This window comes from Mesitornis unicolor, unplaced genomic scaffold (genome assembly GCF_000695765.1).
Source record: "Mesitornis unicolor isolate BGI_N332 unplaced genomic scaffold, ASM69576v1 scaffold18123, whole genome shotgun sequence".
In the NCBI taxonomy this organism is placed as follows: Eukaryota; Metazoa; Chordata; class Aves; order Mesitornithiformes; family Mesitornithidae; genus Mesitornis; species Mesitornis unicolor.
The window spans coordinates 15672-32752 of record NW_010174163.1 but is presented as its reverse complement, the minus strand read 5'-3'; positions in this window follow the sequence as shown (position 1 = coordinate 32752).

Genomic DNA, 17081 nt, shown 5'->3' with positions numbered 1-17081 from the left:
AAGCTGTGATACTGACCCTGCACAACTAATGTCTGACTGCCTCTCAGCAGGGTTAATATAGCTGTATTTTTATGACCAGCCCCTATTTCCAGGGGTCCATGGAAGATCTTTGGACTTAAATGGCAAAATGTCTCCTTTAGGAGAGGGTCTGTTTTCTTTTTAATGAGCAGCAGGTCTGGCATAGCCTTATGGTTGTCAGTAACTTACACAAAAGACCAAAATAAGTCACATAAGCAAAACATACTAATTACTTGCGAGTGCTCCAGTGTAACCACAAATGGTCTGTTCAGCAGTGCAGGTAGGCAGTGTGCTGCAAAAACACACCGCTCTGCCTCTCTGCACATGCCTGGCAGAAACCAAGCCACTCTGCTTGTCAGAGGCCAGGAGCAATGGCACCGTTTCCTCTTCCCTTGGGAGCAATCAGTGAAGAAAATGAGTTCCCCCTGCAAAAGGAGATGCTGCCCAACCACTTGACCCGCTCCCCTCCCCAGCCCTTTGGGAAGGCAGCTGCAAACGGAATTGACCAGGCTGTGCTGGTGATATGAAACCTTCTGGAGAACCTTCTTACAAGTTGTCTAAAACTCTATTCTCTGCCCAACATCTAATTACCAAAATCCATTAATGGCTTGTCCGGAGATGCTGTTGAACAGCTTCCAGGTGCTTCTCTAACAGGCAACCTGATCCCAAATAAATCAAGGGCTTTGATCTGAGTTTTAATACAACTGAAGAGAAATGTCCTTTACTTTATGATAAAGGCCACGGATTCAAAAGCAGTCTCCAGCTTCAACAGCTATCTAGTTTCTGGCTCAAAACACCCTATAGGGAAACTCTAATTATTAAGCAAAGACTGTGCACACCTCACTATTTTGCTCAGCTCTGAAACTGGATCTTCTCTATCAAATCCTTGAATGCTAATAGAGTCCCACAAAATCAGCAAAGCTCTTTGTGAGCAGAGACAACTCCAGGACTGTGGCCAGCCACTTCAATGTATCCCACCCCCCCTGCCCTCTTTGGAGAATAAGATGAGATTACTTCTTTGCTTACAGGTGGGAAATTCATAGGCAGGACTGCAACTTAAGCTAGCTAGTAATACTTGAGGTTTGTAAAAAGCTTATTCTCATATTCTTGCCCACCTTTAAGATGGCAGCACCTGAATATCACTATGAATGGTCAGGATGAAAAGCTACTGTCTTCGGGGTGTCTGAAGCTCAAACAAACTTTGAGCAAATTTTATAGGTGATTTCTAATAGCATAAACAATAACATCCTTCTGGATGCTGTAACTTTCCAGTCAGGTAGTAATGAGCTAGCCTGGAATTGTGGCTAACATTGCTAAGACTGCCTTAATATGTGCATCTCTTTCTGACTCCTTGAATGTATCTCACTGTTTCTGCTCCAGCAAGGATGACCACAAGCACCCAGCAGCATCAGCAGTGCATTAAACATTCAGCTCATTTTTCCGACAGTTCATGTTTTTACTCCAGTTCTTATTTCCACAGCAAACATTTTCTCAGTACAGATACAACTCTTCCTCCTTAGTACTGTCCCCTCTTTTCTCTCTTACCTTTCTTCTTGGGAAAATTTGTTTTTTAATGCCTAGAGAAATTGCAGAAAACTGGTAGCTCAGCGTAGGTAAACAGTCTTGCTTCAGCAGCTTGGCTTCCTTTTTGCCACTGGCCGGTCTAGTGGAAGGACTGTTCTTCTGCTAAAAACCCAAAGTACTGCCAACACCACAGCCTGACCTGACAGTGCCTAGGACACAGCAGCTACTACTGATGATGGCTGAAAGAACTTGAAATGTTCAAGGAAAGCAACCATGCTGCAATGGCTTTTAGGCAAACGGGCATTCTTTTTTTTCCCCAAGACCTTAGCACAAGATATCAAAGGGAAGAAAGGGTGGGACAGGAGAGATTTTGATACTAACTTTTACCCAGCTATTTGTTTGTTTCAGGCTCTCAAAAAATTCCCTTTTCATGAAAAAATGTTCAGTGGCTCAAATCCAGAAATAAAAAGTATGCGATGTTGTAGTCAGAACTGATTTCTCAGTGTCATGCATCGTCCTTGGTATTGCAAGAGAAAAAGATCTGTTCTGCAAAGAACAGGTCACCAACCCTTTGTAACTAGGATGTATTTTTCTTGTTCACTGAACTTATATGTGCAGAAAGTTTGTCTGGTGAAAATGTAAGATGCTGGTTATTTTTTCAGGCAAAGGCTCCCTGGCTCACATAGTTTCCTCCACTCCCTCCAAAAAATCCCAGCCCTCTATCTTGGAGTTCAAGCTGTTTTGTACGTGCCTTGATGTGTAAGTTTTCCATCCTTTAACTGGAGCAGGTGAAACAGACCTCTGACAAAATGCCCTGGAAGCCTGGAGCAACCTGCTTTGTCATCATTTTAAATAGCAACAAAATGGTTAGGTGATTAGGTTTACAGGAGATGTTCCAGAAATTTCGGTAAAACGGCAAATTTAGGTGCATATAAAGTTCACATGACCTTGCTTGGCTCTGTCTGCAATCTGGGCAAAATGCAGGACACATAAGTGTCCCTTTGCAGGCTACAATTAGCCATCAAAATGGCATAAACACAGACATTTAAGTACAGTTTTACCCAGTTTTCTGAAGACTGTAACTAACTGCTTTCTCTGAAAATAATGAGGTGAGATCTTGTACACTTTCTCTCTTGATAAAGGTCGCTCATTTGCACTGTAATGAGACACAAACACACACAACAAATATATCTGTAAAACATGCTGGGAGCCTGCCAGGGTTTATTTAACCCAGCTAAACCACATCACTGGCACTTGGCAACGGAGAGAGGCCACGAGTTGGAAACACAGGAGCTTGTTTCAGGGCAGATAATAAAACAATAGGCAGGAAAGAACTGGTTTTGCTTCTCTTCAGTCACTTGTTAGCAGGGGCTGGAGCAGAAGCTGGAGGACCAGGACGGTCAAAGGCAATTGGCAGAGAAAGGCATTAACTGAAGCAAGTGCAGTGAAGGCAAGAGAAGCCTCTGGGCAGGAGAGAGATGGGCATGTGTTTTGGGAGGAGAAGTACAGAGATGGGAGAAACACGGGAAGGGAACGGCCTGGTGAGGGATGTGTGACAGAGTGGGAGAAAAAATCCCAAAGGGGTGGAGAGAAGAAAAAGCAACTTGAAATCAGGTGCCACATACTCTCCCATTCATTGCTGGTACCTGCCTGGACAACAGCTGGTGCTGGAGACACAAGGCAAGAGAGGGCAGAGCATGGCCTCAAAGGAGCAGGCAGAGGCTGGAAACATCACCAGACACCTTGTGGTGAGCTGGACCTTGCATGGAGCTCACCCTGCCCAGCTCTGGGAACAGGGACAGTACAGGGGTAATGCACACAGTGCCCTTCAGTGGTGCATCTTGGTTCCCCACAAAGCACATGTTTCTCTTGCACTCCAGCAAAAGGAAGTTAAAGCTGCAGCCTAGACCTTCGGTGACAAAAATTAACTCCACTGTAGGCCATGGGTCTGTGCCAGCTTTGTGAATTAACAGGAAACCTAACCCCATGTTTCCAGGCAGAGGCACAATGGGAATTAGAGGATTTGTGCTGAGATTTTTCCTTTAAGCATGGATTTGAGGAGTCTAAGATCCCAACTACTTACCAAAATGGGACTGGGGGCTCAGAGCATCAGTAGAGCCTCGTCAGGACATATCTGCAGACACCATCATTCCTTGCTACAGGGGCTGATCACACTGGCTGGATTTTAGGTCTTCACTAGGGCAAAGACGTCCTTTTCTTTCTGTAACAAGCTGCCAGGTCCTAGCCATGGCCTCTTCTAGTAGACGCTTTCCCAAGAAAGCCTTCCTAACAAAGCCCTAACATTTCAAATATTTTCTAGGAGTTGTTAAAATATCAAAACCACATTCCTTATAGGACAGCTCCTGATTATTTCCTTCTTAAAAAAACATTTCAGTAACTCAAAAAGAACATTTTTTGTGTATTCTACTGCTCAATAAAATCATAATGATTTGTTGACCATGAAAACAGCTTGTGTGTTTTTTTCGAGGCACATCTAGAGCCACTGCAGAGCTCAAAGGATTGGTTTCCTCTTGGAGCACCTTCTGCAATACAAATCCACTAGCAGGTAACATGGAGAAGCCAACTAGGACATTTCTAGGGCATAAACATCACCATTCAGGTCAAGCACTGAGATCAAAAACATATATTCTAATTCACAGTTCTTAAAGGGTCAGGGTAGGATTTGGCATAGAGAGTGATTGGAGTCTGAATTTCAGCTTTAGTCTGATAGTTGCTGTTCTTCTATCAGGTCCCAGATTGAGACCTGTAAGAACACTGTAGAAGCAAACTCTAGAAAAGGATTTGGGATGAGGCTTGCTAATTGTGGCTTCCCTTGGTTTCTCTAACCATGTTTTTTATAGAGGAGCTGTTAGCTAGTGATTGTGGAAGGTCTTTTTTCACTCCACAGGGTGAAATTAGTGAAAATACTTCTATAGCACTGACTTTTATGGTGTAGATAGATTTCTTTGTAAGCCTTCACAAAGCCCAGGAACAATGGCACTGCTTACTCTCATCTTGGGACCAAGCACCAAAGTAAAGGAGATCTTCCTGTAAAAAGATTTGCCCAGCCATTTAGGGAGGCATCTGACAACAAAACTGTTACGAAATCTTGCATAAAAGCTTCTTACAATTTATCTAGACCTCAGTTTTCTGCCCATTCGTGACTTATCCAGACGTGTGGCAAGCAGCTTGCAGCAGCTTTTCTAACCAACAACTGGATCCAGCACTTCAGTGGGCTTAGGTCAACACCATCAGTGGGCTTAGGTCAGCCCAGAGGCTTGTACAGAACTGGAGACCATTCGTTCTTGCAACTAAACCCACTTGAACTGTACCATCAGCCCCAGGAGCACACAACAAGGGACAGCAGCAGTCAGTAGGAAGTGCATGGGCTGACCTGGGTCAGGCAATGAAACGATAAGTCGGTCAAGGCCAGTCTATGGTTATCTGTTACCTTAAATCAATACTACAGTTCTCCAGGGTACACATTAATTGTACCATAGGTAAACTCATCCTGCACAGAAAGCGCTTTAGGAGAAGTCACAGAACAAACAGCAGCAGTTGACCCTACTTTGCCCCATTATTAGGACTTCTATTTGATCCTAGAATAAACACATTCCCCCCAATACAAACATAGGGAGCTCTTACACAGAAATAAACTGTCCCAAGTTGGTAAATTGCTTGGCTTGCTTTCCTGGGAGTACAATTGTTCCCAGAACCTCTCCGCATCCCAGGTCAACGTGGCTTGAAGGGGAGCAAGGACCTGATAGTTCTGGGATTACAATCTGGATGAAGATGCCTGCACTCCAGCCACATCTCACAGCAATGCTAAAACACTCTCTGCTTTTACAAAGGGCTTGTACTGCTAGGAATCCACAGGCATGAGTGGAAATGCACTGAGCTAGCCAGTTTTCCAAGTTCTATCTTCCACAGGCCCAAGTTCAGGTTTTCCAAAGTTCAGCTCATCCCTCAGCTGGGAACTTGGGAAACTGCCCCGGTGAACCCAGTAGCACAAGTGGCTGGGTTACTCTTATTTTATTTTTTTTTAATTTATCTGACTTTAAGCATCAATAAGTTGTAACAGCCTAAACTTTCCATGGGCTGGTTGAAATTAAGCCTTTGCAATTCCTTCTGTCCTTTGGAGTTAGCACATGAATGGTAAGGAATTTAAGGCATGAAATCAACATAAAATGTGCCTAATATTCTTATGTTAAATACTCATATGCCAGGCATTGAGCTCACCAGTTCCAACTCTATTCTAAGCTACTCAATGGTCTAAAAAATAAATATTTATGATTGGCAAGATCTATAAAGAAGCCTTCATCCATGAGCAATGTTGCTTTTAAAAAATATCTGGTTTACTTACTTCGCAATGGGCCACTTCTAGATGTCTCTGTATGATTCACAACATACCTCATATGCAGCATCAACATAAGAAATGTGTGTGTGGTGCTCATACATACAGTTTTTACCCAGATAGCACAAAAAGGCTGTCACAGAATGGTCTGGGTTGGAATCATCCAGTTCCACCCAACTTGTCATGGGCAGGGACAACTTCCACTAGACCAGATTTGACCTGGCCTTGGACACTTCCAGAGATGGGGCATCATAGCTGCTTCCTTGCTACAAGTTTTTAAAATTCTGTTCAGAAAAGTCAATGCAAAGTTCAGCCTCTGAAGAAAGTCAATCTCTAGTTCAGCATTTGTGCTGGGATTATATCATATTACCGTATATTTTGTTAGGCAGATTGAAAAATCTGTCTGAATTCCCCAAATGTAATATAGAAACATTTCTATAGTGCATCCTACTTATACTGTCCCTCTCTCCTGGCTGTCTTGCAGTTTCTACACAGTGGGGTAGTGGCGAAAGTTGCTCACCTCTTGTAAGGCAAACATTTCATTCACATTTCCAGACAGAGAATCATCATCCATTTGAAAACCATGTTATAAATAGTGCTAAGAGAATAATACAGAATTACAGAATCCAAAAGCAAACCAGGAGGTGAACCACTCCCCCATGGCAACCCTAACACTGTCCTGGGACAGATCTGGTTAACACAACCTGATTTTCCTTTGCGTAGCGTGGCAGTGGTATGAAACACTGCACAACACCTCCAGCAACCCAGAAATTTCACCATTCAAGCATACCAAGGTCTGAATCAAGTGTTGTTCCTCTTCTTCAGGAAGACATTAATATCCTCCATGACCCCTAGGCACGTCAGTTGGTTAACGATCTGAAGTCATTTTCTACTGAAAGTGTATGTTTTTAGAAGCATCACCATCCCCAGCCACCACAGGAATCCAGTGATTCAGCTGGAGGGAGTCACCATCTAAGCCGGGAGCACGGCCAGGAAGGTCAAGCAAGACACACGAGGAGTTCTGACTAGGCAGAGGAGACCAGAGAAGACAAGAGAAGAGAAGACATTCAATGTCCTTTCAGAAAGGTGGAAAGAAGCCTTTCAAAGAAGATGATCTTTATGATGAATGAAGCAGGGAGGAGGAGATAATTACGAAAAGTTCTCAAATGAGTACAGAAGTCATTGTTTTCACATTTCGCTTGCTGACAGAAGTAGGAGCGTAGGCTTTGTTTCCTGAACACTGACCAGAAACAACATGAAAACAATTAAATAAGCTCCAATAAGAGCTACAGGATACAATTCAGAGTGAGAAATCTACTGATTCTGAACATAAATACACTACTGAGGTTGCAGTGTAGGTGATTTATCTTTGCTAAGGAATCTTTTCTACATGGATTATGCACTGGTCTATGAATTATCTAAATTTCCCTTGTTTGTACACTAGTAGTGTTTGTACACTACTGCAACAGCAGTGTACTCAGGCTGAGAATCTGAGTCATATAAAAGATATAATTTAAAAACAGTCTTCCACAATCCTGAATAAAGATGTGTAGCAGGCATCCATTTTGATGTGGGTTTATAAGAAAACACAGTGACAGTAGTCCAAAGGTTCACAGATCCAGAAGAACAGCTTCAATATATTTACTATATATTTCTGTCTTCCCTATAAAAATAATGCAAAATTACCAAAGTTTCAGCCCAATTATTACCATAGCATATAGGTTATATCAACAAACACATAAATCTGTTGGAGCAGTGCATTATCAAACAGTGCCATTTTTGAAATAATTTTTTTAAATAAATTCACTCCAGCTCCTCACAGAAGAGCATTCAGCCCTGTGCTAAGAACCAGTGTTAGAAACACCAGTGCTGAATAATAAAATTAACTACTGGAAATGGGAACAGAGGCGGAAAGCCTGTTGGCAAGGGAAACAACTACTGACATGCATTGCACAAATCAGATGAAATATAGAAAATTCCTCATATCTGGGATGCTATCCTATGATATGCAGGCCAGCTTCCCATGTCTCTGGCAAGTTAAATATTGTTTCCTGAAATATTTTGGTGCAAGTTTGATGATTATGGGTTGTGGGTTATGAATTATTGATGATAAATTGACTTTCATTATAATATCTGTCGACAGATACATAAAATTGAGCCATAAAATTAAGATGTCCCAACTTTTAACCTCCAGTCAATGTTTCTTCTAGACTCAGTGAGACAATGGGCTCCCTGTCAATCATGCATTAGATTCAGAGCCTTCTCCAGTCGCTGAATAAGTCCTGGATTACAGCTTTGATGAGGAGCTCCAATGATGTGAATGATGACTGTTTTCTTAAATACAAAAACCTGGGGTAACAGAGCTCTTCCACCCACTGCTAACAACTGATGCTTGAATGTCACGCACAGGCTACTCAGGTCAAGCCAAAAAAGCCAAGGGAGGTTCTGCAGAAATTAAAACTCAAGAAATGAGTGGGAAAAAGGTCAATGAGAAGGATCCTCACCCAGAAGCACCGCCCTTGCCTGAAGCATCGTTCATAGCACAGTTAGGCAACTATGGAACTTACTGGCCAGGTGCTGAATTTGTATGTGACAATAAGAAGATTAATCACAGTAATTGCTTGTGATTGCACACATCCTAGTTGCAATGGGTGTGGCTGGTTTACTTGCCTAATTAACTTAATTTGATTATCTTGCGCTCAGATCTGCTCTCCTCTCTTACATTAAGCAGTGACCTGTTCTATATAAAACATAGGAATCATCCTGCACTTTCTCTTCTGTGATTTTTCCCTTATTTTCATAGCAACCAGCACAAAGCCAGAGCCCGTACATGGGTCTCATTACAAAAAATGCCTGACGGTCTTTGGGTCCAGCCCAAATCAACCTACTGCACTAGGCGTCTCCATGGGTTTCATGTCAGCTCCTGTCTGTGCCACTTCACTGCCCTTCTACCAGAAGGCTCTGTGGCAGCTTCTGAAGTTGCTTCAGGACCCTTCTATGCCAAAAAACATCCCAGATCAGGAAAGCATACAAGCTCTGGTGAAGAGATCTGTGAGTGATTTTTGGGAGTCACTGTCCATGGACATGTAAAAGTGTCAACTGAGACTTGAAGAAGACGCTTAGCAGAGTAGTTAGACTGATGATATTGCCATTAGAATTAGTCCAGAAAAAACTATATTTAAAAAAAAATACTTGCTTACAAATGCCTGATAAGACCTGAAAACTTGGGTTCTGAATCTGCAGAAGATGCTGTTGGTTTCTCAGCTGTAGCCAGTTCCTCCTTCTCCCTTATCTGAGATAAGCAACTCCAGATGAATCACTCGAAGTTGAAATTATCGCCTTTTGCAAGACAGAATCACAGAACGTCAGGGATTGGAAGGGACCTCAAAAGCTCATCCAGTCCAATCCCCCTGCCGGAGCAGGAACACCCAGATGAGGTTACACAGGAAGGCGTCCAGGCGGGTTTTGAATGTCTCCAGAGAAGGAGACTCCACAACCTCTCTGGGCAGCCTGGGCCAGTGCTCTGTCACCCTCACTGAGAAGAAGTTTCTTCTCAAATTTCAGTGGAACCTCCTGTGTTCCAGTTTGTGTCCGTTACCCCTTGTCCTGTCATTGTTTGTCACCGAGAAGAGCCTGGCTCCATCCTCGTGACACTCACCCTTTATATATTTATAAACATGAATGAGGTCTCCCCTCAGTCTCCTCTTCTGCAAACTAAAGAGACCCAGCTCCCTCAGCCTTTCCGTGTAAGGGAGATGCTCCACTCCCTTGATCATCTTTGTAGCCCTACGCTGGACTCTCTCCAGCAGTTCCCTGTCCTTCTTGAACTGAGGGGCCCAGAACTGGACACAATATTCCAGATGCGGTCTCACCAGCGCAGAGTAGAGGGGGAGGAGAACCTCTCTGACCTACTAAGACAAGAGAGCTTTAGGACATACTCAGGATCCCAAATGGACCTAAGCAGCAATGCCTGTTCTTCACCATCACCTGGGGGAGGAAAATAAAAGTGTGAACATAAATGAAGGTGCTGCTGCCAATACCAATTCTAGTCCCTTGCTCACTCTTGTCTCCCGATCATGCTGAAGCTCACAAAATGCTAAAATTAAACATCTGATTAGGTAAAGGCATGTAACTGAAATGCAATCCAACATCACTAGAGGGCAAGGCATTGTCAGGATGACTTTAAAGCTACCATGTTTGTTTTGCATCGCAACATTCCAGCATCATGACTCCTTTCACACCCCTGCAAAAAATCAACAATTTTCCTAATAACAAAATGTCTGGGCTTGAATGTTGTAGACTGAGATTCCGTTTCTCACCTTGGGCAGGTCAGGAACTAGATGGTCTTTCAAGGTCCCTTCCAAACCAAACAATTCTACAACCCTATGAACATTTCTGTCTGAAAATCCATAAATAAAAAGCAGAGAGACACTGCATCAGTCTGCTCTGTGATGCGCAAATGAATCACACACAAAACAGGGGATGGAGATTAAGTAGCAATTTCCTTTCTGCAATGTCTCTCTAACCACCTCTAAACAGAAAGGGACAACTTTCAAGGTCTCTACTGAAATATTTTTAAAATGTAACCACATTTCAGAAAGGCTCTCGCAGATGTGTTGTTGCCAAGACAGCGAGGACAAGTCAGAGCGTGGTAGCACATGTGCTGCAGTAACAGGGTTTAAGATATTCGTGCATTCTGAAGGCTTTTAAAATCGGCATAATAAAAAGGAGCAAGTGACGTTACTGCTGGGAACAGCAAAATTACTTCTGAGTTTTCACAACTCAGTTGGATAAGGCACTGACCAGTCTGACCTATCTCAAACGTAGCCCAGCTACGAGCAGGGAGTAGGACTACATTTACCTCCAGTTTTCTTCCCTCTGTGCAAATATCCTGTGATATTTGCATTGCATGTGAAATGAAAGAACCACCTGCTGCAAAGGAGGTAAGTTTTACCCCGTCATTCAGTCATGGACCCAGTAGAACCAGCCCAAGGCAAAATATTTGCAAGGATATGAGCCAGGGAAACTCCCAAATCTTCCCAGAGTCACCGAGGATTTTAAAGAGCTTGTTGTAGTGCCTGATGCACCTAAACTAGTTGTCACACCAGGAGTTCTTTTGCAAACCAGGAGTGAAGTGTCACTAAACCCCTTGGTCCTCTGTTAGTGTTCCTAATGTAGAAGAGTCTTTAGGCTTAATTTAAGCCAGTGCCGTGAAGCTTTTTGGGTGGTCCCAGCACTTCACCGGCCCAAAAGCACTCTTCTCATTCACTCGTGGGACCATGAGACACTGCTGCAATTCTCCCTGAAACATTTTTTGTCAAGCCCACTGTGCTATGGTCAGTTTGATTGAAAGTGGGATTAGTGCTCCATTCCTTATCATTTTTGCCAGCTGGTGTTCAGAGGGGAAGGTCATCGAAGGCAATGGACAAGTTCCAGCCCCACATGCAATTCTGGTGCAGAAAGAGCGAAGGTGTCTTTCAGTTATGTCTGACATACGTGTCCATAGGCATGAGGCATCTTTAATTGACTCTAAGGTGATTAACAGAGCAGAATTAGCACAATGAGCCAGGGGAATTAAGGGCAAAGACCTGTCCTTAAGCCAATACCATGCCTACATCTGCCAGAGGAAAACCTGCAGTCCCAGAACTCAATTGGAAGCATAAATAGAAGCATTAACAAAGTCTCTGGTATTGTACAACGTGTTAAAAAGCTCGTGAGGTTCTGTGTGCCCACGTGAATATCACTGAAAACTCTCCAAGTAGCACAGGAACAAGCACTAGAGTTTTCACTGCAAAGTTTTCTAGGGACCACCTCCAATTTCTCTTTCAGCTTCCTTTACACAGCTCCCCTCTCTGAGATAGTCCCATAGGGATCTGGTTTAGAGGTTACTACTTCTCCTGCACAAATGGCTGTGATCAGCTTTTTCATCACTGAAGTTACTCGCAAGTAACCACACATGTACCTATGACTCAACTTTTCCTGTTCAGCTAACGCGGTTTGATAACTTCTCCTACAAGAAGAATAATTTCAAGTGCAACCTAGGCAAAAGAAAGTGCAGAATTACGTTTTCCTTCCCAAATTTTCCCTGCTGTCTCTCTGCTCCATCGTGCTAGCTGACACTAACACATCTCCTGAGCCAAGGCATCACCATCAGCTCAGATTTGCCCTTCTTTCCCTCACATCCAGCCCACAACCAGATGTAGTCTACGATTGTAAAGGTCTTTTCCAATTTAAATGATTCTGTGATTGTATTTCACTGCAGAACAAATCCGAGTCATTGCAGCCACAGAGCAAGCAGGGCTAGAAGGCATCTTGCCATCCAATTTCTCTCTTGCAAACAGGAATCACCCCACTGGGGGCCTGTTCAGGTTTCTGACAATCCCGCGACCATTATGCAAACCAGCACAAAGTCCATTTGCCTTAACAGGTTGGCTAAAGTCAACGTTTCAGCTCCTTTCTGCACAGCCCAATAACCCTCGCACAAACATGGAAATATTGACACGATAAATAGAAAAACCGACCTCCTGGCTTCCAGCACCAGTGGCACCACTGGGACTGCTCCTATAAGGAACGTGTTGCCTTGGCAGAGCTGACCAGCCCCAGCCCTCAGTGCCACATGCACATTCAGAGTTGTGCCAGGACACTGACTTCCTCCTGCCAGGGCCATGCTCCCTGAATTTCTGAAATGACTGGAATTTCCCCACGGCTGATAGAGTGCTGCCTATTCTGCAGTAATCCTCACCAGTTAGGCACACTTATCATAAAGGAAGGTTACTAGTTATCGTGAAATCTTTGAAATATATTACTTTCTTGAGGCCATCTCCTTACCTTGTCCCTTCTCCTTGTCTGCACCTGAAACAAACAAAAAAAGCTTTCATTTGCTGGTTCCTGGAAACATAGGTCTCTGTGCACATAGAGACAGCCTGATTTACAGCCCTGTGCAAACTTCGAGTAACTTTGAAGGCAGAGTAAAGGACAAGACCAGCAGACCCAGGGAACTGCCATGAGCAACCAAATATTTAGGTCCCTTAAAAACAGGGGGCTTCTCTCTTGCAATTCAAAGTCTCCTAGATTCTGCACTAAAACATACATTAACATCTAGGTACTTAAAAGCACCTCGTTGTGCACAACACTATCATCCATCAGGGATGTAAAATACCCCTTTTCTGTTCCAAACCCAAGCTCTTTTGCAGTTCAGGTTAAGATGCTTCATTTTGGACCTGCAGACCCTTCTCCCTCCCAGCCATGAATACCTGCACCAATGCACAGGGCCTCACATACGAGTAGACCAAATATATCATGCATACACCCCGCCTTATCACTCCTACTAGAGCTGTATATAGAAGCTGTCCTTAACAGTGGGCCCCAAATATCCACCTCAGTGTGGAAACCAAGCATCTCTCAGTTGGACAGATGGGGAAAGTAAAGCTCCAGCTGAACTGATACCACCCAGGATAATCTACACTAGAACTGGTGTAGGAAAAAAACCCCAAACCACAGGAAGATCTCTGGTCCTTTTTTGCTAGAGCTGCCAGGCTATTCGAGCTTTGGTGCCATGCCAAAATGCCTCAAGTCCTGCAAATCTGGTTATTGACAACACTAGCAAACATCAGGGGCTGCTGATGAAGATGCTGGTGGCACAATGGACATACTAAGCTAAGTGTACGTTCGTCCTCGTGCATCTATACATCTATGGTAGTGCTACAAAACATCACTAATCAAGTTGGCCAAGCCTCTGCATGAATTGTTACAGGGATGGCCGAGCACCACTGTCCTTCACAGCACACCCTCCTCTGGTCCTGCAGTTACTAGGGCATCTTGAGGGCAAATAGGCAGCCCACTCTCATTTGCCCTATCCCTCACCAGCTTCTAGAGGAGACTGAGGTCACACACACACTTTTCTGCTTACAGAACGCAAAGGGGACTGCACAAAGACTGATTTATGGACACAGAGCTCCAGACGTGCTATAAAACCAGCTTCATGCTTTATGGTAGTGGAAAAAGATTTAGGAGGGAGAAAAGAAAGCAAAGTCCAATGGTTCTGCTCATCATTCTTCAAGCAAATCAAACACATTTAGGCAGGCAGTTGTTTGAACTACCACCCCTCTGAAGCTCCTTTTTGACCCAGGACAGGATATGTTCCTCTGGCTTAACCAAGAATCCCTTAAAGAAATCCAAATCCTTCCTTTCCTCTCCACATCACAGAAAACATCTCCAGTTGCCAAAGGAGAACAGCACCCATTTAACACCAGTTCTCACTGCCAGCAGTAGAGGAAGGCTGCAGAACACAGGTCAGCCAGGTGTGAAGCGTTCACAGCGGCAGGAGCAGCAGCCAGGCAGGACCCTGGAAAGGCGCCGTGCTCGCAAGGCGGGCAGTGAGGGAGGACAGTCCCTGCCTGGTCTGCCTGTGCCCTCTTGTGGCTGCCTGACCGTGCTGCACAGGGCAGGACAAACCGTCAGAGAAATAGAGGCTGTTCTCTCTTGCAAAGAACGAAGATTCTTGTATTACTTTTTAATAAAAACTCTGTAGGATCCTAAGAAAATGGTAAAAATTGATGCCCCACTCTGGAGACAGCTCTCAATTCAAAATTTAGCTGATTAACACAGGATAGCTCAGGAGACGAGAGGCAAAAAGCAACTTTAGTCATCTATGCAGAGCCCACACTGGACCCATCATGGAAGGGATGTGCAGACAGAGCTTCGAGTTTGGGACAACCCTTCTAATCACATCGCATCTGCTGCTGGCCCTGGCAGCTGCCTGCCACCTCCTCCTTGCAGGGGGATTTGTTCTGTCTCTGCTGGCAGCTCCCCTCTGCTCACAGCCCTGCTTTGCTCCAGCACTGGCACTGCGGGCACAAGCAGGACAGACACCAGCAGCTGCTTTGTGACAGCTGGTTGGCTTCCTTCTCCATGCCCAGATGAAAAATGGTAAGATCATTTTTAAAAAAGGCGTAGGACCTTTGGGCAAGCATCGCTGCTATCTGTTGGGGTTCTCCACATCCCAGACCTGGCAGCCCCTTCTTCTGGGTGCTTGTTGAAACTGAGCTGCCTCCAGTGTCTTTCTCTGTTTCCCATGATGTCAAATACTAAGGAGTGTGAATCCAGCCAAGGAAAAATCTTACGCACCCTCACTGACCTGAACAGGCCAGAGAAATCCGAGAGCAGCAGTGAGGTACCACTCATCCCATCAGAACGCGGCAGTGCCTACATCTACACTGAAATTGAAAGGGAAAAGGATGACAAAAGGATGATTTGGGGGCCTGTCCAAGAGTGTCTTGGGCCACTCTGAGTAGGGAGGGCACAGCACCCCAGTTCCTGGCTTTAAATACAGCGTGGAGATGGTCACAGTGATATTTCTGTCACTTATGGCAAGCATCGGTGACTGGGCCTCAAGAGTTGCACACAAACGAAAAAAACAGCAAAAGGCAATGACAACTGCTCAGCCCTGCAAGGGAAGGACGGAGTTCCTTGAATTAAGCGGCCTTTGGGACAGTCAGTAAACTGAAAGAAAAGCATTAAAACCCCAGTCCTCGAGGGCACATAGTGGCAAGAGAAGAACAAAGCACTTAATTTTTCTCTTGGCTACCAAGCACTCGCACCCCAACCAACCCAACCCTAGAACTGCAGCCAGACCTTTAAAGAGGTTAATAGCAAATTTTTATTTTCCTTTATTAAAGAGCAGGGCGCAACGATCCCGCTGTTGATGGAGTGACTTCATATCAATTTACAAATTGTTTTCTCTGCTTTGTTTTAAATGTAAGACCACCTTATACAATGCATTTCTCTAATTCCTTTCTTATCAAAGTGCTTTACAAAGTGACACTGGCGAGGGGGTGGCAATCCCACAAACCAAAACATCTCCTACATGGAGAGATCATCTCATGCCAGCGCTGCAATGCAGCCATGTCTGCTGTGCAATGTAGCAGCAAACAGCACAGGATGACATGTAGAGATCAAAAGGTCTAGAGGAACAGATACAAGGAGAAACTGTCAGGGACAGCATTTACCTGAGCTGAAATCTGCAGCCAGGGAAAAACATTTCTATTTTCTCCTCTGGAAAAGCTGATGTCAAATCACCTCAAGTCTGCAGACACCACCAAAAGAGATGCAGGTTTATCACTAGCTCAAGACTCAGCCAGACTGTTACCCAAAGGTGTCTTTTCCAAGCTTTCACTCCACATTTGACACACTCCTTTGGTGAAGCGCAGCAGATGTGTGCACTCATCTAGCTAGGGTGAGCACCATGCATGGGGGCACTCAGCTGTGGGGCACAAAAGCAAAACTGGGGTATGAACAACTTGGGCCTGGAGGTCAGCCCTTCCTAAGCAGGAGCTGGATTCACATCCAGTGTGTATTGTCAGGAATGTGCTCTCCCAGCTCTGGGGACAACTCACGTTTCACCTAGCTAACCTTGGCAAATACCATATGCCAGTATAGCTGTAAGGAAAGTAGTCCCCTGAGGAGCAACTCAGCAGCTTACTGCGAGTGTGCTCAGTGACAGAAAACCATGGGGGCCTTCCTACAGGAAGGTTCTCTCAGATCTGCTACGAAGCTTGTCCTTGTATTAAGTTCCAAACCAAAACTTTCGCCTTCCCTGTCTATTCCTCCCTTCCCTGAAAAAAACACTGCAGCTCTGTTAGTTTTCTTCCACTGAAGACACACAGCTCCTAGTGTAGCATCTCTCTCAGGAGAGGATGAAACTTAATGGAGCTGAGGATGATTATCCAGTTCCAGCCATCAACTTGCCAAGATGAGAGTTGTGATGATGGCATTACTCCCTTCCCTGAAAAAAACACTGCAGCTCTGTTAGTTTTCTTCCACTGAAGACACACAGCTCCTACTGTAGCATCTCTCAGGAGAGGATGAAACTTGCCAAGATGAGAGTTGCGATGATGGCAGAGGAACAGGGTGGCCTACCAGTCAAGAGTGCAGAAATACCACAGGAGATGAAACCTCCATGGCAGGCAGCAGCTGAGCTGATTCCACAGCCACTGAAAAAAAGGCTAAACTGGCTACAAAACACTGTCATGGCTTTAACAGAGTCCTGGACAGACAAACCTGGGCCTGAGCTCAAGCTATTGTGAGCCTCTGCATTCCAACAGCTTTAGTGACATCCTTCCCAGCACATTTTGAGGTATATAGGAACCTCAGCCACATCCCTTGTGCACACAACCATGTCTCCTAT